Source organism: Ailuropoda melanoleuca, chromosome 17, assembly GCF_002007445.2.
Source record: "Ailuropoda melanoleuca isolate Jingjing chromosome 17, ASM200744v2, whole genome shotgun sequence".
Lineage (NCBI taxonomy): Eukaryota > Metazoa > Chordata > Mammalia > Carnivora > Ursidae > Ailuropoda > Ailuropoda melanoleuca.
The window spans coordinates 23,624,498-23,649,884 of record NC_048234.1 but is presented as its reverse complement, the minus strand read 5'-3'; the positions used below and the strand labels follow the sequence as shown (position 1 = coordinate 23,649,884).

At 43.0% G+C, this 25,387-nt stretch overlaps 1 protein-coding gene and 1 pseudogene across 1 annotated transcript in view; both read left to right on the top strand.

Annotated features, from left to right (window-relative positions):
• The window catches only part of DOCK8 (dedicator of cytokinesis 8), a 225,120-nt gene that overhangs the window by 5,278 nt on the left and 194,455 nt on the right, over positions 1–25,387 (top strand). The window lies entirely within an intron of this gene.
• Positions 14,127–16,171, top strand: LOC100484102 (annotated as a pseudogene).

Below are 25,387 nucleotides of genomic sequence, written 5' to 3'. Positions count from 1 at the left end.
CTCTCACGATCAAGATCCCGATGACGTATTTCACTGTGTTTTCCCTTGGATCCAGGTATAAATAGACTGGACTTCTTTCATACTTTTTGGGTCCCTCTGGCTCTGGGATTGGATTTATGTTTATACATCATGTTAGTGTCACTCTCGAGAGGCTTCACAATCGCTCTTATCATTCAAAGGATAAAATTTATTGTTCTTCCTATGTAAGAGGTCAAAGATAAAAATAGCTAACAGTTTACCTAATGGTATTCAGGCTAAACTGGAACCAGATGAGGAAATGCAGAGCTGTAAAGTAATCAACTTCATTCTCCCACCTGTTGACTTTCTGGTGTGTGGATGAGTTCGGAGGCTTGCAAATCCTAGGCTCATAGGTTTTTGAGTGTATTCATGAATACACTCCAGCTAATGAGGGTTTCTCTGTTCTAAGCACTGCACCGGGTCCTGGAAATACAAAGACAAGAAGTCGTGGCCTTGCCTGCAAGGAGCAAGGACATTAACCCAAGATTGTAGACTGGGAAAGGAGGGAGCCTGCTTTTGCCTCCTAGCCCTGCCTTTTGGGGCATTGTGCCTTTAAAGTGGTCGTTTGGCTTCCTGTCGATTATTCTAAGGATCATAGCAGTATCCAGAACATTCTTGGAGATCCTTTTAGAATTGCTCTCAGAGCTTGAAGTCCATTTATTTTAAAAAATAAGCTCAGTGGCATGAAATCTTTTTCCCTTGAGGGAGAATCTGCTTTTCCTCTTACTTGGGAAGTTTCGAAAATATGGTAAATACAGATAGATGGTAACATGGCAGGTACCTGAGGGCCTGCTGAAAAGAATGAACCAATGTGAACATTCGGTTACTTTTTTTTTTTAAAGTGGGCTCCACAAGGGACTTCATCTCATGACCCTGAGATCATGACCTGAGCTGAGACCAAGAGTTAGGTGCTTACCCGACTGAACCCCCAGGTGCCCCAATATTTGGTCACTTTTGTCTTAGATATTTCTAAATGAAAAAAGAGAACATTACAGATAAATTTGGAGTCCTCGTGTTCCGCTCTCCCATCCTGTTCTTTCCTTCCTCCTTCAGAGTCCTCACTACCACCAAGTTGTACTTTTGGGGTGTGTGTGTGTGTGTATGTGTGCGCACACATATCCATAAATGATATATTGTATGGTTTCTGGAATAAGCCAAAGTTATGAGCATTTAACCAAGTCTGTTAAATTAGGTAATTTCAGTTTGAGCTAATGAATAGATATGACTGTAAAATCACGGCGCCAGTTTTTTAGCGGCCTCTTCAAGTAGCTCTGAAAGCAGTTGCCAAGAAGAGCTCCGAAGATGATTTCAGGAAGACAGCTCTATCAGAATAGACTGCATGACACTTCTTGTGTGAAATTATATATATATAAAAAAACAACAACCAACAACAGGTATTTAGATATGTACAATCTGGTCATGCTTTTTTTGATCACTCCTTACATTATAGTCACATTACTCATTTCCTGGAAAAGCCAGGAAATTTAAAAAACAATTTTTTTTTGTCTCCATGAGATGAATGTATCCATGATTTGCATTTGACTTGAGATAAGGAGTTGAGTTGATAACATGTTTATTTTTAAATAATATGTTTCTTTTTTTAAGATTTTATTTTTTTATTTATTTGAGAGAGAGAGAGAGAGAGAGCATGAGTGGGGTTAGGGGCAGAGGGAGAAGGAGAAGCACACTGCCTGCCAAGCAGGGAGCCCGACATGGGGCTCGATCCCAAGACCCCGAGATTATGACCTGAACTGAAGGCAGACACTTAACCAACTGAGCCCCCAGGAGCCCCAGTAATATGATTTTTAAAGCATAACATAAAGATTCTGTCTCATTGCCTGGACATTTGATTAGAGAAAGTATGTAGATTAGCAAAAGAGAGTATGGCGTTTGCTGAGAAGTACGTGGCTCCTCTGGTGTGGGTGTAACTGAATGGTCAGGCTGGATTCTCCCCTGTTTGAACAGGGAGATGTAGTTCCCTGTTGCACCAGACCTCGCCTGAGAAAAAGTGGGAAGAATGGCTCCAGATAGCAGCTCTATCCTGCAAATCTCTACTTTGCCTTGCTGTGACACAGGGCGGCGGTCAACACACTGCAAACCCCTTGTGTGGTAGGCACTTGAGCTGTCTGCGTTTGGTTCTTGGCACTGTACTTGAGAACTCAAGAGAAGTTGAGCTCTCACCAAGAAGATACCCCCCCCCCACCCCGGGGTCCCGGGTCGTTAGGGAGTCCAACCAGAGCTGCCTCGGGGGTGCCAGTCACCAGACAGTCATTTACACCAGCATGACCATCACTTTCCCTTATGCTTGCAGAAAAAGTCAGGCTCAAAGTCCACTAAAAATGTACCTTCTCCTGCTATTTCACATCAGTGTGGTTTCAAGGCAGCGGTGGCCATCTGTTCTCTGCGGGAACAAGATTGTCGCCTCCCTGTTGTCGTTCTCAGTGGTTTGCTTCACCTACTAGTGTCATCCTCTGTCGTTCCAGATCACTGCCTGCTCTCACAGTATCCCTTTAGAACGGGTATCCAACTTAACCTGTGGCATATTGCTCCCTAGCCAATCACTTTATTCAACTCACAAGAATTTTTTTGATTCCCGATAACTTTCTCTAGGCAGTATGAGAGGGGAAAAAACACGAACAAGTATCTGCCTCTCCCCCCCCGAATTCAGTGAGAGTGAACAGATTGACATAAGAGAACATAGGAGATGGAGTTTGTGTGGCTGGGTGAGGGTTAGGGCAGGAGTGTTGACAGAACCCGGGGTGGGGTGGGGAGAATTCCACCAGCCCTGGAAGGGGTTCAGCCAGGCCCCAAGGCACAGGGAGGGGAGCGACAGATGAAACTGGTATAATGGGAAGAGTAGCTAGCCGTGTCGGGGGAGTTCTGTGTGATGGATTAGGAGGGAGCTGCAGTCATCCCTATTGTGAGGTGATGAGGTCTGGGATTAGGCTGGGGTCACGAAAAGGGAATGAAAGGGGACTGTGTCCACAGAAGCACCTCAGTAATTGTTCATTCGCTCATGTCAGGAACATTGACTATAGCCCGCTGTGTGCCTGGCAGTGTTCTAAGGGTCAAAGCAGTCATTTTCCACGGGCGCCTGGGTGGCCTGGTTGGTTAAGTGATCGACTCTTGATTTCATCTTGGGTTGTGAACTCAGGATCATGAGATCGAGCCTTGCGTCAGCTCTGCGCTCAGCACAGAGTCTGCTTGAGATTCTCTTTCCCACCCCTCTGCCTCTCCCCCCACTCCTGTGCTCGCTGTCTCTCTAAATAAAATAAATAAAGACTGTGATAAAAAACATAAAATAAGTCATTTTCCAGTGGGAAGATAATAAAGTAAGACAGGAAAGAAGCAAGGAAATATCAGATAAAATGAGTGCTATGCGGAGAATGTACAAGGGCCATGTGGAGAGTGTGGATACATCAAAAGAATTGACAAGGAAGGCACCCCTGAGTGGGTCGGTGCCTGCCAGGAGCAGGTCAGGGAATTAGCAAGTATGTGGCTGGAGTAAGTCTGGTGTGTTAGAAGAAAAGAAAGAGACTGTGTGTCTGGAAGAGAGTGGATGAAGGGAGAGTGGTAGAGATGAGGAGAAAAGTCGGTGGCAACCAAATCCTTACAAGCCGTGGGAAAAGTTTAATTATTACTCCAGTGCAATGGGAAGGTTTCTGGAACAGAGGCATGACTCCATTGACTTTTGGTTTTAAAAGTGCACTCTGGCTTCCCCACAGAGAAGCAAAGAATCGAAGCCAGGAGAACAGCTGGGAGGTAGTCAGGTTCCAGGGGACCGATGGTGGTGGCAGCTGGGACTGCAGGGGAGAGGGACAGTCAGGTCTGAGATACATCTTGGAGACTGAGCAAAGGGATGAGATGTGGGGTGGGGACAGTGGGAGAAAAAGAGAAATCCATGTCTCTGGGGTTGGAGTTATGGGTGGAGATTGATGTTTTTCACAGGGATTGAAAAGACTGGATGAGGAACAGGCTTTTAGGGTGAATCAGGAGTTTGGTTGGGGGCGTATTAAGTCTGAGATGCATATTAGAAATGCAAATGGAATTTCCTACTGTGTAGGAAATGTAGTAGTAGGAATTTCCTACTATGCAGTTTTATTTAGGAATCTGAGACGCAGGAGAGAGGTCAGAGCTGGATATTTAAATTTGCAAGTCATTACCATGATACTTTTCAAAATGAAAGAAAACAAAATATTGAAATGATCTTGATAAGGTTTTGACAGATACAAAGCTATATGTATGGTATGAAATCATTCTTATTGAAAAATAAATATGTATAAATCTCCCTGTAGAGATAATGGATCAGCACACATGATAAGGAGGGGACCAGAAGGACACATGCGGACATGTTATCAGTGTTCTACCTGGGTGGTTATATTATTCATGATTTTTGTTTCCTGGCATGAGAAGCATGTGATGTACGTATGTATGTATGTATGTGTGTATGTATATTTTCCAAATTTTCTTCAAATTTCTGTAATTGGGAAAGTTGAGATTTATAAAAGAGATAACACCAAGATTTCCATTTTGGGGAAACTGAATAAAGATGGTGCCGATGAGTAATTATGAAAACCTGGAATCCGAGTAAGTTTTGGGAGGGTGACTTGGTACTTCTTTTGTAGAGTTTTTGTTTAAGAGAACATAGTAGGCTGCACATTGATGTATAGTTAGCTGTCCTTCCCTGTGAGATTTTACTTTTCACCTTATTGAAGGTGATGTGGTCGCTTCGAGGTGAAACTTTAAGAGCCAGCCTGGCCTTTGCCATGTCATTTTTTTCCCTATTCTGTACAATCAGCAATGTTCCAGATAGGTCTGTAGCCTGAGTCTTGGGGTGGACAATTAGGGCAGGGTCCCACTTGCTCTCTGGAGGTCTTTGTTTTTATCCGCCGCTAAGATTTTTGGATTATTTGTTATCACAGCATAACCAAGCCTTACTCTGATTGATACAGAGAAGCATAAAATATACAACATTTCTATGGGGTAGCTTGAGATAGAGGCTTGGAGCTTGAATGACAGGTCAGGATGGAACATATTAATTAGGAAGTCATCAATGAAGGTAGGAAAGTGTAGCGGAAAGAGGAAAATAATGGGACTGGGGCATGAGCCAATGCCAGTTGGTCTAAGAGGGAAAAGCTGCAAAAAGAGAGGAAGAAGAATTTGGCCCAGATGTGGCAGATGGGGTAGTGCTAGAAAAGCGAGCTCACAGGGCAATTAGAAAGGTCAGGGGACAAAGAAAGAGCCATTGGATTTGCCTTGCTGGTGGTCAGTGTAAAGGTCTGAAACAGCAGTTTGAGTGGAGTTGTGGGAAAGGAAGTCAGATTTCATAGGGTTATGGGGGGAGTCAGTGCAGAGGAAATAGAGGAAGCTGGTAGAGACCACTCCTTTAAAAAGTTTGGATGAGGCAGAAGAGAAAGTGGGACATCGGTAACCAGAAGGTTCTAACAAAGCTTTGACTTTTATACAGACTTGACACGCCATGCTGGACGGAGCATGCTCTGACCTGAGAGGGAAAGTGCACGTATGTTTTGTTCCTGTAAAATAAGTCTTCCACGTGGGTAAAGATAAGACCCACTACTGTCTGATATATAACAGATTTTGCTTTGTGCCACCATTGAGACCCTTAACAAGAAATAAAATATTCTGTTTATCTATTTTCTTCCGAGGAGATTCTGAACCTGTCTCTGGACACTGTCATATATTATCTTTCAGAACGGGTGATCCTTTCTATTTTATTATCCTTATGTTTATCTTTTTGTGTTTGAAGTACAAAAATTATAGGAAGGAGTACCAGTATCAGTTATACTCTGCTACTTAACAAGCCACCTGTTGTGGGTTGAATTATGTCTCTCCCCAAAGATTCCTAAGCCCTGCCACCCGCGAATGCTCCTGTGGTCTTGGAAAGAGGGTCTTTGCAGATGTAAGTTAAGATGAGGTCATACTGCATTAAAGTGGGCCCTAAATCTAATCAGTGGCATCCTTATAAGAAGAGCCACAGAGCCATGGACACACACAGAGAAGAGGCCACGTGAAGACAGAGGCAGAGACTGGAGTTATACCACCACAAGCCAGGGAACATGAAGTGTGCCAGCAACCACCAGAAGATAGAGAGGCAAGGAAGGATTCTTCCCTAGAGCCATCAGAGCTGGAGCATGGTCCTGCCGACACCTTGATTTTGGACTTCCGGCTTCCAGAACAGTGAGAGAATAAACACCACTAGGTCTGTGGTAATGTGTTATGGCAGCCTAGGAAACTAATGTGTTACCCCAAAGCTTATTGACTTAAAGCAACAGCAGTTTATTATTTCTCATGATTCTGTGGGTTGGCAATTCGGGTTAGGCTCACTGGGGCAGTTCTGCTGGTCTTGCCATGGTCATTCATGTGGCTGCAATTATCTGGTGGCTCGATTGAAATGGAATGTCTACGATAGCCTCACTCACAATTTTGGGGCCTTGATGCTGCTGTCCCTCTTCACGTGGTCCCTTATCCTCCAGGAGTCTAGCTCGATATTTTTTCTGTGGTCAAGGGAAATTTCNAAGACAGTCTCTTCAATAAATGGTGCTGGGAAAATTGGACAGCTACATGCAAAAGAATGAAACTTGACCACTCTCTCACACCATACACAAAAATAAACTCCAAATGGATGAAAGACCTCAATGTGAGACAGGAATCCATCAAAATTCTAGAGGAGAACATAGGCAACAACTTCTATGACATCGGCCAGAGCAACCTTTTTCACGACACATCTCCAAAGGCAAGAGAAATAAAAGATAAAATGAACTTATGGGACTTTATCAGGATAAAGAGCTTCTGCACAGCCAAGGAAACAGTCAAAAAAACTAAGAGACAGCCCACGGAATGGGAGAATATATTTGCAAAGGACACCACAGATAAAGGACTGGTATCCAAGATCTACAAAGAACTTCTCAAACTCAATACACGAGAAACAAATAAACAAATCATAAAATGGGCAGAAGATATGAACAGACACTTTTCCAATGAAGACATACAAATGGCTAACAGACACATGAAAAAATGTTCAAAATCATTAGCCATCAGGGAAATTCAAATCAAAACCACACTGAGATACCACCTTACGCCAGTTAGAATGGCAAAGATAGACAAGGCAAGAAACAACAATTGTTGGAGAGGATGTGGAGAAAGGGGATCCCTCCTACATTGTTGGTGGGAATGCAAGTTGGTACAGCCACTCTGGAAAACAGTGTGGAGGTCCCTTAAAAAGTTAAAAATTGAACTACCCTATGACCCAGCCATTGCACTACTGGGTGTTTACCCCAAAGATACAGACGTAGTGAAGAGAAGGGCCATATGCACCCCAATGTTCATGGCAGCATTGTCCACAATAACTAAATTGTGGAAGGAACCAAGATGCCCTTCAACAGATGACTGGATTAAGAAGTTGTGGTCCATATATACAATGGAATATTACTCAGCTATCAGAAAGAACGAATTCTCAACATTTGCTGCAACATGGACGGCACTGGAGGAGATAATGCTAAGTGAAATAAGTCAAGCAGAGAAAGACAATTATCATATGATTTCTCTCATCTATGGAACATAAGAACTAGGATGATCGGTAGGGGAAGAAAGGGATAAAGAAAAGGGGGGTAATCAGAAGGGGGAATGAAACATGAGAGACTATGGACTATGAGAAACAAACTGAAGACTTCAGAGGGGAGGGGGTGGGGGAATGGGATAGCCTGGTGATGGGTAGTAGGGAGGGCACGTATTGCATGGTGCACTGGGTGTTATACGCAACTAATGAAGCATCGAACTTTGCATCGGAATCCGGGGATGTACTGTATGGTGACTAGCATAATATAATAATAAAATAAAAAAAAATAAAGATGTTGAAAGCAGCACTGTGAAAAATGGAAAGAGATTAGTACACTGAAAAAAAAAAGAAGTTGTGGTCCATATATACAATGGAATATTACTCAGCTATCAGAAAGAACGGGTTCTCAACATTTGCTGCAACATGGACGGCACTGGAGGAGATAATGCTAAGTGAAATAAGTCAAGCAGAGAAAGACAATTATCATATGATTTCTCTCATCTATGGAACATAAGAACTAGGAAGATCGGTAGGGGATGAAAGGGATAAAGAAAGGGGGAGTAACCAGAAGGGGGAATGAAGCATGAGAGACTATGGACTCTGAGAAACAAACTGAGGGCTTCGGGGAGGGGGTGGGGGAATGGGATAGGCTGGTGATGCGTAGTAAGGAGGGCATGTATTGCATGGTGCACTGGGTGTTATACGCAACTAATGAATCATCGAACTTTACATCAAAAACCAGGGATGTACTGTATGGTGACTAACATAATATAAAAAAAAATTTTAAAAATGACTAGGAAAAGGGTCATCGAGCTCTTTATTCTCAAGAGTTACCCTATGGGCTTAGAGATTCGGTAGTGCTGTGGTCCAGTGTTAAGTCTGGGCTGGGAAGAATTCAAGTGAGTAGAAGAAGAGAATACAGCAAGGAAGACAGAAAGACCAGCCTGTCAGGAAGATACNCGTGGTCCAGTGTTAAGTCCTGGGCTGGGAAGAATTCAAGTGAGTAGAAGGGAAGAATTCAAGTGAGTAGAAGAAGAGAATACAGCAAGGAAGACAGAAAGACCAGCCTGTCAGGAAGATACATGACATGGGCTGTGTCAGAAGGAACACCCTTAGATCAGCTAGGATTGCTTTTAGCTGCTGCAGGGAACAGACAGCCCCATTAAACAGTGGCTTCAACAGATTAGGAGTTTATTTTCCTTACATAACAAGAATTCCAGTGGTTGGCAATCCACACGGATTGGTAGGATAGTCTGAGATGCCACTGCAGACCTTGTGTCTTTGTGTCCCATCATCCTTAGAGTGTGGCTGTCATGCTCATGGTCGTGAGGTGGTTCCTGAAACTCTATGCACTGGAAAAACATCAAAGGCAGGAAGAAGACAGAAGGCCAAAGAGGTGTGTTGGCTAACATTGCTCCCCTTTAAGGATCTCTTCCAGAAACTGGAAACTGGACATTTGCTATATATCACATTTGGTCAGATCCCTCTACCTACAAGGGAGGTTGGTAAATACAGGTTTTTGGCCCAGCACATTGCCACCTCCAACAAAACCTGGGTTGAGTTAGAAGGAAGGGGATAATGACTAGTGATAGGCGACTAGTGGTCTCTGCCATAGCCCACCAAAATGGCGGCGGGCATGAATTAGTGACAGACCTTCCATTGTAGCATCATGCCACCTCCAACCCATTAATACTAGTATCAGATTCAGGCTCATCGAATTCCAGGATTCTAATGAGGAGGGATGATCCAGGCCTAATGATCTAGGCCTCATGAGGAAGGTTATCTGGGCTGATAGGTCCTGTATGAATCAGGATAAAAGAGCTGTCATAACAAATAATCCCAAAATCTCAGTGGAATAACCCAGCAAAAATTTATTTTATGTTTATGCCACAGACTGCCACAGGTCAGGTGGCTCTCCTCTAAGCAGTGGCTCTGGGACCCAGGCAGCTTCAACCTTATGGCTCGGCCGTCTTGTAACTTTTAGGTTACTCTGGCATCATTCAGCCAATGGCCAAGAAGAAAAGACAGTGAAAGACTTTGTAGCCAGTCATTAAATACCTCAACTCAAAGTGGTACACATTACTTCTGCTCACATTACATGGTGAGAACAACTTACAAGGCCCACTGATAGGCAGGGAGGGCTGGTGAATATGGTTCTTGTCTGGCAATCACTTTCCAGCAACAAATCTTCCCTGGGAATGAGGAACATGAATCTTTGGGGGTCAGCTAGCCATCTCTGCCACAGGGTCCCAGTCACAAAGGAGGGACAATTAACCAAATGTCAAGAAACCTATGGATAGGCCTGGTTTGCTGTGCTGTTGGCAGATAGATGTAAACCATGTGGTCTAAGTCACAGGGATTACGGGTGTGGAGAGTACCAGGGAAGCACTATCCAGATGTGTATAGCGGAAGCACCCGAGGTTCTAGATGGGGCCGCTAAGAATACAAGGCATACTTATCCCTTAAGGCAGGGTGGCTGGTAGTAGGAAAAAAAAACAATTTAAAATCTCATTGAAATCGAGGACACTAGAAGTGCCATGTGAAAGTGAATCTTTTCTAGAAACCCCACAGATTGGTAAGGAGCCAAGTTGCTCGAGCTTTTTTTTTTTTTTTCCTCTCTCTCAGAACAAGCGTTTAAAAAACATTTGAGGAAAAACCAGAAGATTAAGATATTTTTAAACAGCTTTTGAGTGATTAAATGAGAATTTTTTATTTGACAGGAAACAAGATATTATCTAAGAGAAAGAAGCATTCTAAAACATTCACTCCCACTTGAGGGGTAACCTTGTGATGCTCCCCCTCCCCTCTGTGACAGTATTTTGAGAAGCTGAGTCACTTGTCATGACTGGTTTACTCTGGGTCTGAGGAATCCTCTTGTTTTATTTGCCTTTTAATCATTTTCATAATCTGTGATATCAGTCTTCTTATTCATGTTATCATTTGTAGTAACAAACAACTCAGAAAGCCCTCACTGCAGGGAGAAGAGAACATAGACCTTCAAGACAGAATCTTGGGGAGGCAAACAAGTCCGGTTCCTGTCCCCTTCACTGAAATTCTCAGTGGCAGCATCTTGTGCAAGTTCTGTAATTTCCCTGAGTCTAATTTTTTTTCCATCTGTAAAACAGAATAATGCCAGGGTCACTGGGTCAAACGATATAATCTCTATGAAAATGCTACGTAAGTCAAAGAACACAGCACACATTTTAATGAGACATTTGTAAAATGGGACTGAGTGCCATGATTCTGTCAACATGTCCTATGTAATACACCTGGCACTGGGTCTTCTGCTAGGCAGGTGCTCAGAAAAGAAAACTAAGAGTAAGTACAGACAAAGAGAAAACAGGGAACATGAAGAGTAGAGGAATGTCAAAAATAGCCACCACAACAACGTAAAGTAAGGTCTGAACTCATTTACAAAGCCTGCCTGTCCCCCAGAACACACACGCACATGTGCACACACACATACACACCACACACACTTCATAGTTCACTCAAAAGGAAAGAGATAGAAAGACCAAGGGGAAATTTGGACCTTAAATTTCCCCGTGACCTCACATTTTCTGAAAACTGAAAGAGATGCTAGACATACCCTGCTGCCTTTTGCCAAAAGTAACTTCTATGGGAAATTGTGACAGTTCTGAGAGTCTACAGAGGGAACTTGGTAGAGCCACATAGATAATGCACGTCACGTGATCACCAGGGATGTTTATACGAGAGATGGGGAAGATGTGTGGGAATGCAGAGCCATTCAGGAGAAGAAGTGGTTCATCCTGAAGACTAGCAGCTAGAGTTATAGATTGGAGACCACAGACCTGTTTCCTAGACTTACCTTAAGTGAAAAATGGCTTCTTATTACAAAAGCTATGGGTGTGAATTATAGAAAAAGCAGGAATGCACATGAAGCAAATAATTTTAAAATAATAGTTATTTCTAGGGGTGCCTGGGTGGCTTAGTCGGTTAAGTGTTTGACTTCTTGATTTCAGCTCAGGTCTTGATATCAGGGTCATGAGATCCAGCCCCCATGTTGGGCTCTGTGCTAAGAGTGGAGCCTGCTTTAGATTCTCTCTTTCTCCCTCTGCCCCATCCCCCTTCCCGCTTGCTTTCTCTCTAAAATAAACAAACAATTTCTAGTTCTTTGACCAAAAGTTTATCACTTTTAACAGCTTGATATATATAATTTTGTATCTTTAACAGCTTGATATATGTATATTTTTTCATAGACATACATGCATGTTTTCTGCAAAATTGGAAGCAGGCTTATTGACTGTTTTGTAACCTGCTTTTTAATTTAAAAATACACTATGAACAACTTTTCATGTCACTAAATATTCTTGCATGACATTTCTAAATGAACACATAACATTTCATTGTGAGGATAGATTGTAATTTTTTTTCCATTTTGAATGATTCTTCAGGATAAATGCTGGAAATTGAACCACAGACTTAAAGGTTACTCAGTGATTTATATAGCTGCCCAGTTGTCTTTCTGGAAGGTTTTTTGTGACATATGTCTTTAGAATGAAATTTTAAAATACTTGAAAAATATGGAATCCCTGAACTTTGCCTTAATTCTTAGGGGGAAGTACCAAAAGATGGTTTATGTTCAAATAGGTACAAACAGGTAAGGTCAGTCTTTTATAGATTGAACTGAAACCATTATTGTGATTGAGTCAATGAACCCAAAGATAAATTTGGTTTGGACAAATACTATTAATTCATGAAGTTTCCTTGTGACTACAGTTTTTAAATGAATGCTTTTCTGGATAATCTCCATCCTATTTGAGGCTATCCTCATATTAATTGCCAACATTTCCAGCTGTACCAAGAATCTATAAACTAGCCCTATGAAGGCAGTTAAATGTATGTTTTCTTGAAGAGAGTAAAATTATATAGAAGTATGAGATCACCTAGAAAAAAATTATGTACAGTTTCTTTTTTATTGTCAAAGTTATATGCTATTTACCATTAAATCTGGCTCAGTCGGTTAAACATTTGCTTTTGTCTCAGGTCATGATCCTGGGGTCGTGGAATTCAGTCCCGTGTCGGGCTCCCTGCTCGGGGAATCTGCTTCTCTCTCTCTCTCTTTCTCCCCCTCCCCATCACTCATTCTCTCCCTCTCTCAAATAAATAAATAAAATCTTTAAAGAAAAATCTGACATTTAATTCTCTATTATATCTCCTTATTAATTCATTAATTAACTCACTAACTCATTAATTCATTCATCCATTCATTCATGTGACATTTACTTTTTTTTTTTTTAAGATTTTATTTGTTTATTTGACACAGAGACAGCCAGTGAGAGAGACAGCCAGTGAGAGAGAGACAAGCAGGGGGAGTGGGAGTGGAAGAAGCAGGCTCCCAGCAGAGGAGCCTGATGCGGGGCTCGATCCCAGAACGCCGGGATCACGCCCTGAGCTGAAGGCAGATGCTTAACGACTGAGCCACCCAGGCACCCCGTGACAAACATTTACTTGAGCACGTACTATGTGCCAGGCACTGTTTTATACTCAGGGGATATAGAAAGACCCTGCCCTCATAGAACTTAGGTTCTAAGGATGGAAATAGATGATCAATATATAATGATGGAAATACACGGATCAATATATAATGTCGAGTGGTGTTAAGTGCTGTGAAGAAAATCACACAGGGTGAGGGCTGTGGAGACAGCAAGTCATTTTTGGAGTGAACATGAGTATTTGAGTCATGACAGGGTTCCGGTGCCCATTTTACCACTTTCTGACCAGCTTTGAGCAAGTCATTTAGCTTCTCTGGGCCTCAATTTCCTTATCTGTTAACTAAAAGATAATCTTCTTTCCTAGGGTTGTTATGGGGATTAAATGAGATTATATGGAAATTGCTTATTGTATAGGTGTTTGAGAAATATTATTCCTCTTTCCTCTTGTTTTTTGGGAAAGGGAAAATGATTTGGTAAAAATATTCGAATTCTCATGTGAGATGAAGAAACTAGCATATTCTTTATTCTGTATTTAAGGAAGGGATAGGTAAAAATTTTCAAAAGATGTTTTGTTTTCTCCGAGCAAAATCAAATACCAGCTGCTTCTCAGGAGAGAAGGGCAGCCCGAGCCTTCACATCGTCAGATGATTTCTAAAATCCCTTTCAGGGCTAACAGCAACTTTGTCCTTTTATAAACTCTTCCCCTACTCCATCCAGCTAAAAGGATGAGTGCCAGACACCAGACTCTCCTTGAGAAGAAATTTGGGCCCCACGCCTATCAACAATGATAGTAATGTGATGATGATTTTTTTTCAAAATTCTGTATTGCTGAGAAGTAGAAAGAGCAGTTGTATAACGTGTCTTCACTGACCGGGGAAGACTAATATAAACTGGGAGAAACTGAGAAACCAGTGGTATGTTTCTTGTCCTGCCAGAAGGAAAGAGAGACACAATGTGATCACTAATAATTATTTTAAAACATTAATTCTTGGGGCACCTGGGTGGCTCCGTCGGTTAAACGTCTGCCTTCGGCTCAGGTCATGATCCCAGGGTCCTGGGATCGAGCCCCCTGGGTTGGGCTCCCTGCTCAGCCGAGAGTCTGCTTCTCCCTCTCCCTCTGCTGCTCCCCCCAGCTCGTGCTCTCTCTCTCTCTTTCTCTCAAACAAATAAATAAAATCTTTAGCCACGCCATCTTTGGGTTGACCCATGGTGGACGTTTTGAGGACAGCTGACCCGCAGCCTCCTGTGGAAGCCTGAGCCAGCTGTGTAGCTTTCTACCTTTGTCTCTTGACCATGTCCCCCAACGAGAATGCTAATTCACCAGCTGCCTGCCTTAACAGATTCAAGAACAAGGGGAAAGACAGTACAGAAGTGAGGTGGCGCTGAATAGAAGTTCACGTGGAGCTGAGGAAAGCTAAGAAGGTTGACCAGATGCTGAAAAGGAGAAACGTTAGCTGATTTCCTGATGACGTTACCTCTCCACTGCAGGGAAACCACAACGACCACGGCACTGCCAATTGGTCTGTTGATGACATTGTCAAAGGCATGCATAGCAACAGTTTGGAAAGCCACCTCCAGGCTACTCAAGCTGCTGGGAAGCTAGGGTAGAATAGCCCCCCCCCACAGACAACATAATCTGGGCTGGGTTGATACCAAAATCTGTGTCCTTGAGCAGAACCGACCATTCAGTTTGAATCTGCTTGGGCTCTCACTAGCATTGCTTATGGGACATCGGAACTGACCAAGGCTATGGTAGACGGAGATGCTATCCCAGCATTCATTTCTCTGTTGGCATCTTCCCAGACCCACATCAGTGAACACCGTATGGGCTCTAGGAAACATTGCAGGTGATGGTTCAGTTTTTCGAGACTTGGTTATCAAGTACGGTGCAGCTGACCCGCTATTGGCTCTCCTTGCAGTTCCTGATATGTCATCTTTAGCATGTGGTTACTCGCGGAACCGGACTTGGACACTTTCAGACCTTTGTCGCAACAAGAATCCTGCACCCCCGTTAGATGCCAGTGAGCAGATTTTTCCTACCTTAGTTCGTCTCCTGCGTCATGATGACCCAGAAGCATTAGCAGATACTTGGTGGACCATTTCTTACCTTCCTACTGGTCCAAATGAATGGATTGAAATGGTTGTGAAAACAGGAGTTGTGCCCCAGCTTGTGAAGCTTCTAGGAGCTACTGAATTGCCCATTGTGACTCTTGCACTAAGAGCCGTAGGAAATATTGTCACTGGGACAGATGAACAGACTCTGGTTGTAATAGATGCAGGAGCACTTGCTGTCTTTCCCAGCCTGCTAACACACCCCAAAACTAACATTCAGAAGGAATCTACACGGACAACATCGAACATCACAGATAGTCGCCAGGACCAGATACAGCAAGTTGTGAGTCGTGGACTGTCTCATTCCTCATTGCTGTTCTCTCTTAGGCAGATTTTAAGACACAAAAGGAAGTTATTTGGATGTGACCAACTCAACAAGTGGTGGGACGGTTGAACAAATGGTGTACGTCGTTCATTGTGGTTTATTAGAACCATCGATGAATCTCTTAACTGCAAAAGATACCACAATTATTCTGGTTCTTTCCGGATGCCATTTCCAACATCTTTCAGGCTGCTGAGAAACGAGGTGAATCCAAGAAACTTAGTATAATGAAGGGAGATCGTGGAGGTTTGGACATATGGAAGCTACAAAACCATGAAAAGGAGTCTGTGTACAACGTTCATTAAACTTGACTGAGAAGTATCTCTCTGTAGAGGAAGAGCAAGATCAGAAGGTTGTGCCAGAAACTGCCTCTGAAGGCTGTCGGTTCCGAGTTCAGATGGCACTCCTGGGACCTTCAGCTTTTAGATTGTACAGCTGAGGCACAAAGTTGTTTGTTGTGTACTCTTTGGTAGATGTTTGTCTTACTGTTTCTATACTAAGAACTCTTTTTCGATGTGTTTTGTTATTGTAGCACTTTTTACAACAAAGTTCTCTTTGACCCGTTCCGAACCGTACAAACTGTACAAAGCTCCTCCTCTCAGTGCGTTTCTTATTTCTACGTGGAATCTTCTCTCTTGCTGTGTCCTATAAATAAAGATTAAATTCCACCCTTTTCTTTAAAAAAAATCTTTTAAAAAAACCAACATTAATTCTTGTACTTATTAACACCGGCTACGTCCTTCCCATGCATGTAATTCTATATATTATTATATATTCATATGCATATAATTATGTCTTGTATTATTAAATTATATTGTTATAGTTCTATAATTCTCATAACAGCCTAAAAGGTGAAGGGTGTTCTTCTTATTGCAAGGTGTGTGGTTTTGGAAACCGAGGCTGGGTCAGGTTCTGCTGTCGTGAGTGGTAAAGCAGTGGTGGAAACTCAGGTGTAGGAAACCCAGCTCAGGCCAGAGCCATACTGTTAACCCCTTGCTGCTTGTCATTGCCAGCCCCTGCTGCCAGCAAGCCAGCTCGCCTGCCGACGTCAGTTCTCACCATGGCCTTGCCGTGGAATTTGTTGAGATTGTTTTTTCCATATGCCGTAATATGTTTAGTTTCGCCTCAGATGGGCGAGCAGATTAACTTTCAAGAGAGATGGACTGTCTCCACTCTAAACACAGCTAGACATGGCCTTCCAGCATCTGAAAACCCTGGGGTGGAATCCCTTCATCACAGCACAAATACCCTTTTATGGGGTTGGTTTTTTCATCTTCCTATTAGAGAGGGCCAACACTGATACGATTTTTCTCTGGAATTAGCTGTGAACAGAGATGCATTTTCAAACTCAAAATTCTAACCTTTTCCCCCCCACACCACTGAAACTAGAGACAGTCTGCTAAAAACACTATCCAGCCTTCAGAGACTTCATCAACTCAGTGATATAATGCATGAAACTTGATTTTCAGATGGAAAGGAGAAGAATGTTTGGGATGTTGGGAGTTGATGTCTCTGTTTTGGTGCACAACTCCATTCACATCTGGCCCCTTCAAACCAATGCATGTTCCCACTGGTGGGGTCACGGCTACATTCATTCTCTGGGAAGACTTCATAATATGGAGTCAGAGATGCTGCCCTGGGGATCAGTCTTGGGTTCTAGTCTCTGCAACCAAGGAAATTTGAATTTTAGGTACAAAGAAGAAAGATCTGACTGCCCCCCAAAGAGTTCAGTATTTACTGACTGACATGTTTTGTTTAATGTCGAGATTCCCAGGGAGCCCCAATTTGAACAACTGCTATTTCCAACTGCCCAGCTATGTTCTTTCCTTCTTCCCTGAGGTCTCAAGTGGCTTCAGATGAAACGAGGTGTGCGTGTGCTCGTGGGAGTAGAGTTACTCTATATATCTCATTGCCCAAATCCACTGACTCTGACACCCAAGGTGTTCCCCACCCCACCCTCTAGAAGAGTACGTTGGTGAAAGGGACGCTTTGACTCTCAGTCCCCCTTTCATACAACACCATCATCCATCCTCAAAGACTCTGTGGGGCCCAGTACTCCCAAGGCTTGTCAACTTGGTCTTTAATATTGGCTTTCAAAATTTTTTCACCACAATCCATGAAAAGAAATACACTTAACATTACAGTCTAATATTCTCTCTTCCTCTCTCTCTGTCTCTCTCATACACACACACACACACACACGCTGAAACAGGCTTCAAGAAACCATATTTAACTTGTACTATATCTTTTCTATTCTTTTCTGTTCTATAGTATTCTTTCAAATGCTTGTCACGGCCCTCTAAATTGGCCTCAGATCAAACCTTGGTAAATCAGACACTGCCTTTTATACACACAGAGCACTCTCTACTCTTTCTCCCTAGCATTTATCTCAGTCTGTAACCCTAAATTTGTGTGATTGTTTAGCGCTCTCTTGCCCCTGGTGGACCGGAAGCTCTGAGAGAGTCTAGCATGCACCTTGGAATCTTCAGAGTCTAGCATGGAAGGCGTTGCATGTAGTAGATGTTTAGTAAATATTCATCAGAGAATTAATACGCTAATTAATGTGGCAGCCTTCCCCAGATCTGCGTGGTTATTTCTAGAATTCCATCATGTTTCTCAAGACTAGCTAATATTTGCACCCATCTGTGGGAGTTCGTGGCTCAGAGTGTTGCAGGCACCCTCCCCCCACTTGTCAGGTGAATTTATCATTCTGGCTCACCCATCTTGAGGCTACTTTGCTGGAGGTCCTGGACCCCTAAGGCATCACTCAGACCATAGGCTCTCTTCAGCTAACAGCATGGGTTGTTAGCTTTGCAGGATATTTCTTTTCTTTCTTTCTTTTTTTTTTTTTCAAATAGGCAGCTCTTAAAATATTCATAATACATCTCCAGTGTTGAAGTCATTAGGCATCTTGAAAAACAGTGAAGAAATTGTAGGGTTCTCGCAGAGCCCTCCAATAAGGCTGACTCCTACCCTTCTCCCTACCATAGACTGGCTCCATTTGCATCTACTCAGTGTGAGGTATCAGATACTTTCCCAAATATCTCTTATCCTCACACAATTCTAGGTCATCGGCAGAATAGAGATGCCATCCAAGATCTGTTGGGTCAGTTGGATGACATCAAGATATAGATGCTAAAACTTTAAACTCATTTTACCAACCTAATATGGGACTTTGAGATAACTGCTCAGACAGTTTAGGCAAACAAACAACTGAAAAGGGCAACCCCCAAATGATCCCTCGTGATCTAGTTTTTATCTGACTGAGGCGGGAGAGGCCCAAGAAACTGTCTTTAGGTGTTCAAGATGGGGCTGATTTCTTTGTGGTAGAAGGAAGGACAGATACATGTTTGAAACTTTCAAAATATACCTATGAAATGATCCCATTTTCTAAGTGGCCTTGCTGTTGAATCCAGAGATTGAAGGCGTGTGATTCACAGGTAATTTACCAGTTTTTAAGTAAGTCTTTCAACAAGTCCAGGGAAGTTGGATAAAGGGTGGTGCCACAGAAAAAATGAGATTTTTGAGATTTTTTTCTTTTTGAGTATTGAATTTAGGATTTCTTTTTCTCTCTTTCTTTCTTTTTATCTTTTCTTTTGTTTCTTTTTTGGGGGGGAGGACAAACAGGGGCAGGGAGAGAGAGACTCCCAAGCAGGCTCCATGCCTAGAATGTAGTCTGACGTAGGGGTTGATCCCATGACCCTGAGATCATGACATGAGCTGAAATCAAAAGCCCAACCAACTGAGCCACCCAGGTACCCCTGAATTTAGGATTTCTTAATTGGTGTTGAAGATCACATGTGAATATTATTGAGTATTTAAAAAGTTTTAAGTGAGGGGCACCTGGGTGGCATAGTCGTTAAGCGTCTGCCTTCGGCTCAGGGCGTGATCCCGGCGTTGTGGGATCGAGCCCCACATCAGGCTCCTCTGCTGGGAGCCTGCTTCTTCCTCTCCCACTCCCCTGCTTGTGTTCCCTCTCTCACTGGCTGTCTCTATCTCTGTCAAATAAGTAAATAAAATCTTTTAAAAAAATAAATAAAATAAAAAGTTTTAAGTGACTTGAATATTTTCCTTTTGACACTTAGTAAAAATATTTTTACACAGCCACAATAGAATATAATTCCACATAAATTGTTGTTCACACCTGAAGTATAGAAAGAAATGTACTTCCTTGTTTATGATACTATTTTTTTGAATTTACTGTTTGTTTTTAATGTCTCTTTAAAGTCAGCTGGAGAAACAGATCATGAGCTGCTATTTTATATCTTTTCACTGCTCCCACATTTGGTAAATTAGTCAAATATGGCCAGTTAATGAGCTTCTAGAATTTACTTGAATTTGCTAATCCTTTAACCGAAAGGGCACTTTTGAAAAAAAACAAAAAAACCCTTTTATGGTGTCCATTTGTCATTTTAAAAATATTCAACCTAGTTTTATGGCAGAGAAATCTTTGTTTAAAAAATGTGGCAGTCTCTGGGGAAATAAGTATTTCCAGTTTAATTTCTCCTGATAGTATTATCATTTCTAAGTAAACCAAAATATTTCTAATTCCCTTCCATTGCCTCTATATAAATTGTATTAAAACGTTCTTTTCTGATCTTCCCTAAATTAAAAAACACAAGTGAAGTTGAGTAAACAAGCTGTATAGAGTTTGGGTTAAAACTCCAATGTCTTCAGAAAAGGAAGCTTGTATTGGGAACAGTGCAGTTGCTGGTAATCTAGTCGGGGGGTAAAGCGCCTCATTTGAGGTGTCTCTTCTGGGGAACACCAACAGTGAGGCGTTCCGTACATCCACACTCAGCCTCTACCTTGGGCTTGTGTCCCTGGAGCCCCAGAGGGACTCATCCCTTGTTTGGTTATTTTTCCCTGCACTTGCCTTGGTATGCATCTTTTATTTTTTTAATTTTAATTTTATTAAGATTTTAGTTATTTATAAAAGAGAGAGAGAGAAGGGACAAGCAGGCTTCACGCTGAGTACAGAGCCCAACACGGGGCTCTGTCTCATGAATCTAAGATCATGACCTGAGCCAAAATCAAGAGTCAGATGCTTAACCAAATGAGCCACCCAGACGCCCCTCAAAATTTATTTTAGATTGTAGGATGGGAACAATGCTTCTTAAACCAGAGAAACTGCTTAACCGACCGAGCCACCTGGGCGCCCCAGTAGGCACCTTTTAAATAAAACATTAACATTGCCCTCTTCTTTGGTCTCTCACATTGAACTTTCTAGCATCCTATGGCCTGACTTATTACCAGATTTATTTGGTCGATTTCACATTATTTCCTTTCAAAGAAACACCATTCACCTATGTAAAGAGCTCTCTTTTTTTCCCCTTTTATCTGATTCAATTATCAGGGCCTGAAGAAAATGGGGACATAAGTGATGTTACCTGTAGACCCCCTTCACCTTCCTATCCCCTTCCCTCCTTGGCTCACCCATTTCCAGCATGTTCTGGGATTCTCGTCCAGACATGGTCTCCAAGGGTTCTAACTGTACCTTTCTTCTCCCCCAACCACCTTCAAAACCGGCCGCCAGCTGTTCCATCTTCAACATGAATTAGTTTGGGCTGGTAAGGACTTAGTGTGGTATTACTCACAGAGCTGCATTTTTACTGAGATAATGTTACTAAATGCAGGGTTGCTGTCCGAGGAAGCAGGACTGACGCTGGAAAGTAGGGACTTTCCACAAACATCATCACCTTAACAGATGGACATTTGTGGCCTGATCTTGCCACCTCATTTGAGGTGCCAGAGTTCGGTGCGGATAACACTGAATGCGGACTTCCCAGAGAAGGATTACACAGAGCAGGGAGGCCACACTGTCCTGGGGGAAGCTCAGTGCCCCATCTTCTCCTTTCTGTCTTGGTGCCTGGTTGTCTCTGTAACTGCCGTTTCTGCTGTAATCACTTCTCCTACCTGACAGTAGGACTGTTGGGAAGTTGCCCAGGATCTTGGGTTAGCGTCAAGGGATGGCAAGCTTTCAAGTCCAGAGATAACCCCATGGCATGACTTTTGGGGACAGAACTTCCTTCACCACAGTGTTCATATCATCCCAAATTTGCCTCGGTGACTTCTCCTCTCTGCCAGCCAACTCTAAAGCAGCACAAAGACAAGTGTCCACCCAACACTTGGCCTGCCTCTGACCACAGTCTGTTACTTCCAAAGGCAAATGAAAGAGAAAAGTCAGCAATGGTTTTTAGACGGTGTCAGCTCCCATCTGACAGCCTCAATACATTTTCCTTAAAAATGTGTCATGTAGAACATCAAACCCTTCTTTTTTGTCCCTGGTGGGTTAGAGTGTGTCGCCTCTGCCACGTTTATTTGGGCCTTTCAGAAAACATGCTGTTACTTTTAATTATAGCATCAAGACAATTTGTAGCACCCTGAAAATTTTATGAAATTGCCATTGGCCCAACGTCCCTCTCCCTTATTTCTGACCACAGGCTTTATAAGCAGGAACCACGTCTTGGGACCATCGGAACTTCTTGGCAGGATTCCACATGCTAAGGACCTTTTAAGTTGTCCTATGTCCCGGACAAGCATTTACCGTATTTTGAGGATCACGTGGAGCTCAAGTTGTGAGGGCAAGAGAGGGCTGGGTTGTTTATTATTAAACTGACAGGAAACAGCTCAGGCTCATTTGCTGCTGCTTTCAGCTGGGCAAAAGAGGATAAATTAATTGCTTTATAGAAATTCCTTTCTGCATTCTTTAGGAAAAAATTTTCCATGTGAGCTAAATGATCAAACTGAGCAGTTTTGGGCTCAACAACTTTGACATTGTCCCTTGAAGGAATGAAACAATTAAAGCAACTGATTTCCTCTGAGAAAAGGCCATTTATAATAATCTATGTACTCTGCAGAAAATATTCACAGTAGATTCATTGCAAGACCCTCTAATACCACATAATATTGGGTTTTTCCTTTAATGCTTCCCCATGTTTTAGGCATGTGCTTACCTGGAGCTGTTGCTGATCCTTTCCCCCTCATTCCCAAAAGTTATCCCAGTACCACCCTTTGGGAATAAATGGCATTTAAAGGGCCCGAAGGGGAAGAAAACTAATTAAAAAAACCCCAAAACTGAGGACAGTTGGCTAGGAGAGTTGGCAGGATGTGTATAATTCCAGGGAGGGGTTTCATGAAGATGGAGAAGGTCAGCAGTGTCTGATGTAAAGAAAGGTCAAGTTAGAACAAGACAGGAAAGAAGCCGCTGGCTGCCCAGCGAAAGGTCATCCATGGCTGTATCAAGGACACTTCTGCAGAGGGGCGAGGGTGGACGCCTGAGGACACCGGAATAGGCAGTGTGAGGGAGCAGAGAGGAAGTAGGGGCTTGGTGGTCAGGGGAAGGGGAGAGAGGAGCCTGACAATGAAGGTTTTCTTTTCAGATGGGACTGAATCGAGCAGGTTTCTAGGAAGAAGCAAGGAGTCAGGGAATGGAGGGTACTGGCCAAGACAGGATATGATGCATTTCAGGTGGAAAGAGCTGGAATAAAAACTTGAATGAAATTTCTGTTCTGGGTGCCTTTTCTGCCTTCCCCATCCCACATCCCGGAAAAGTATTTGGTGCATGAACAGATTTTGGGCTTCGAAGGGCTTCACTTTTATTGTGCTTGGGATTCGTTCCTTGGTGAAACAGACACAAAACTGTACACACAAGTAGAAAATGATATTTGATGAAAACTCACCCTTCGGTAAATGCTTTTAAATCTTTTGCCTGTTGCTCGAATAGGTATTTGAATGGCATTTGCAATATATTCCAAGACTACTTACCCCTGGAAAGATTCCTGGCTTTGGAGCTGAGTTCAAAGTCTCAAAGACAAGCCAAAACCTGTTCCTTTCAGTAGTCAGGGTAAAGTTTAACATCCTTCTTCGGAAAGCTTCCCGCGGTAAGCTTACCACTGCTAAGCTGCTGGAAGAGGAAAATGCCAGAAGTTTAACTCCTATAGCAACTGTCTTATGTAAGTTACATAACCATTCTTAATTTGTAAAGCAGAGGTAATAATACCTACCTCACGGAGTTGTTGTGAGTATTAAATGGGCCAATTAATACAGTCCCTGTCAGACAGTAAGCACGTATGGTGAGTTTACGTGCTTCACTGTAGTAATAGTAGTTACAGCAGGGCTTTTCCAGGTTATAAGGATTATAGACACTGTCATGTTCCCTCTGTTAATAGTGNCCCAAATTTTAGTAGCACTAGGCATGTCGTGCTGCACGGCAACGATGCTCTGTCTGGAGCTCAACATTCCCTCACTTCTGCACATGGGTCTGGGATCTCGGGTTTGTCAAGGTTAGTGCCAGTCCCTGCTACTAGTACACGTGGGCCCGGGGCCTCCATGGAAGGCTGTGCAGGTTGCTCACTGTATAAGGCTCCCAGCTATGGGGCCAACTAGGGGCTGAATTCCTATCATCTGCAAAGGGCAATTCTTAAAGCCTGACAGATTTGGGACTCAGGGTCTCCTTTTCTTCCTTTCTCTACCTGTTCCCCCTTGCTCATCTACGAGCCCTGCTGACATCTTTCCATTGTGTGGTTTCTTCTCACTTGTAGCTTCCACTGCTTTACAACTCCTGCTTACTGCCTCCTGCCTGTGTCTCCACGCCTCTGCCCACGCCTCCGTGCTTGACAGGGTCCACTGATTTGTCTGAGATCAGGTGATGAAGGTGATTTGAACCAAGGTGGTGAAGGTGGATTGGAACCAAGCTTATCACTTGTCGGAAAATGATTACTGTGTAAGTTAGCATGAGGACCTCAAAGATTATTTATCAGATTTGCTTATTAAAAAAAAAAAAACTCCTGTATAGATTTCCTTCCTTCCTAAATGAGGACAGTCTTTATTGTTAACTTTTCTGCATAGCCCACATGCATTTAAACTAACTTGTTATTTCCTGGTCTAAGGAAAAACTCGGAGAGGGGCCAAGTTGATCCTAGGGCATTCAAAGGCACAAAGTGCTTTATTCTGTCCTTGGCATAAGGGCTTGATTCAAAAGTGTATTTGTCTGAGACTAGCTGTGAAAACCTGATTTTACCTTCTTGACTGTCCATCTCTCTTGGAAAAGGACTGGAGCCCCATTCTCATCATTGCTTTTTCGGACTCATTATCTTCCTCAGCCCCCTAGCCCCCCGTGGGACAGTCTGGGCTTCTTTTCCTCAGTGTTCCTATATGCGGTTAGCAAAAGTGGGGTAAACTGAACAGTGATCTGACACCATGGCCAATTTCTTTTCTGTATTATTCTCTCAAGTGACTAATCCTTCAACCCACTGGAACACTTCCTTAATGCTTTAGAGTGGTGGGAATTACATAGGTCAGAGATTCGTGCCACCTTTAAATCATAACCCATAGATTTCTGCTTACTTAATGATTGTGCTTACTTAATGCAACTTTCCGTGGGAGCAAAGACCACAGCGGACTTTCTTGGGCATTAAGAGAACCGAGTTCTCATCTCATCTCTGCCACTTGCAAGGCCTGTTAGTTTCAGGCAGTGGCTTAGCCTCAGTGAGTGTTTTCCGACTTGTCCCCACCCTTCCCTGAGTGTTGCTGGCTTGTCTTGCTCACCGCCTAGGCAGTGAGGCTCGGACAGGGAAGGTGGGCCTTCGAAAGATTCTAAAATTGTGCTGAAACGAGATACTAGCAAAGCTGGAGATGTGTTCCCTGGGTTCTTGTGGGGAACACCTTGTGCCTGACTGAAAGGGATGCGGCAGGAAGAGCTGTGTGTGTCGGCTTTGCACCCCCAATGTGTGATAGCTGCATTTCAGAAATCAGTTTTAGGGTTTTCGTTTCTAAAACCTCATTCGTGTTAGTTATCGCATATTAACTTCAACCTCAGCATGTTTAGCTCACAATCACCTGGTTCAAAGGCAATTGAACACCCTCAGGGATCCTAACTCCACACTCTCCATTGAGAAAAGA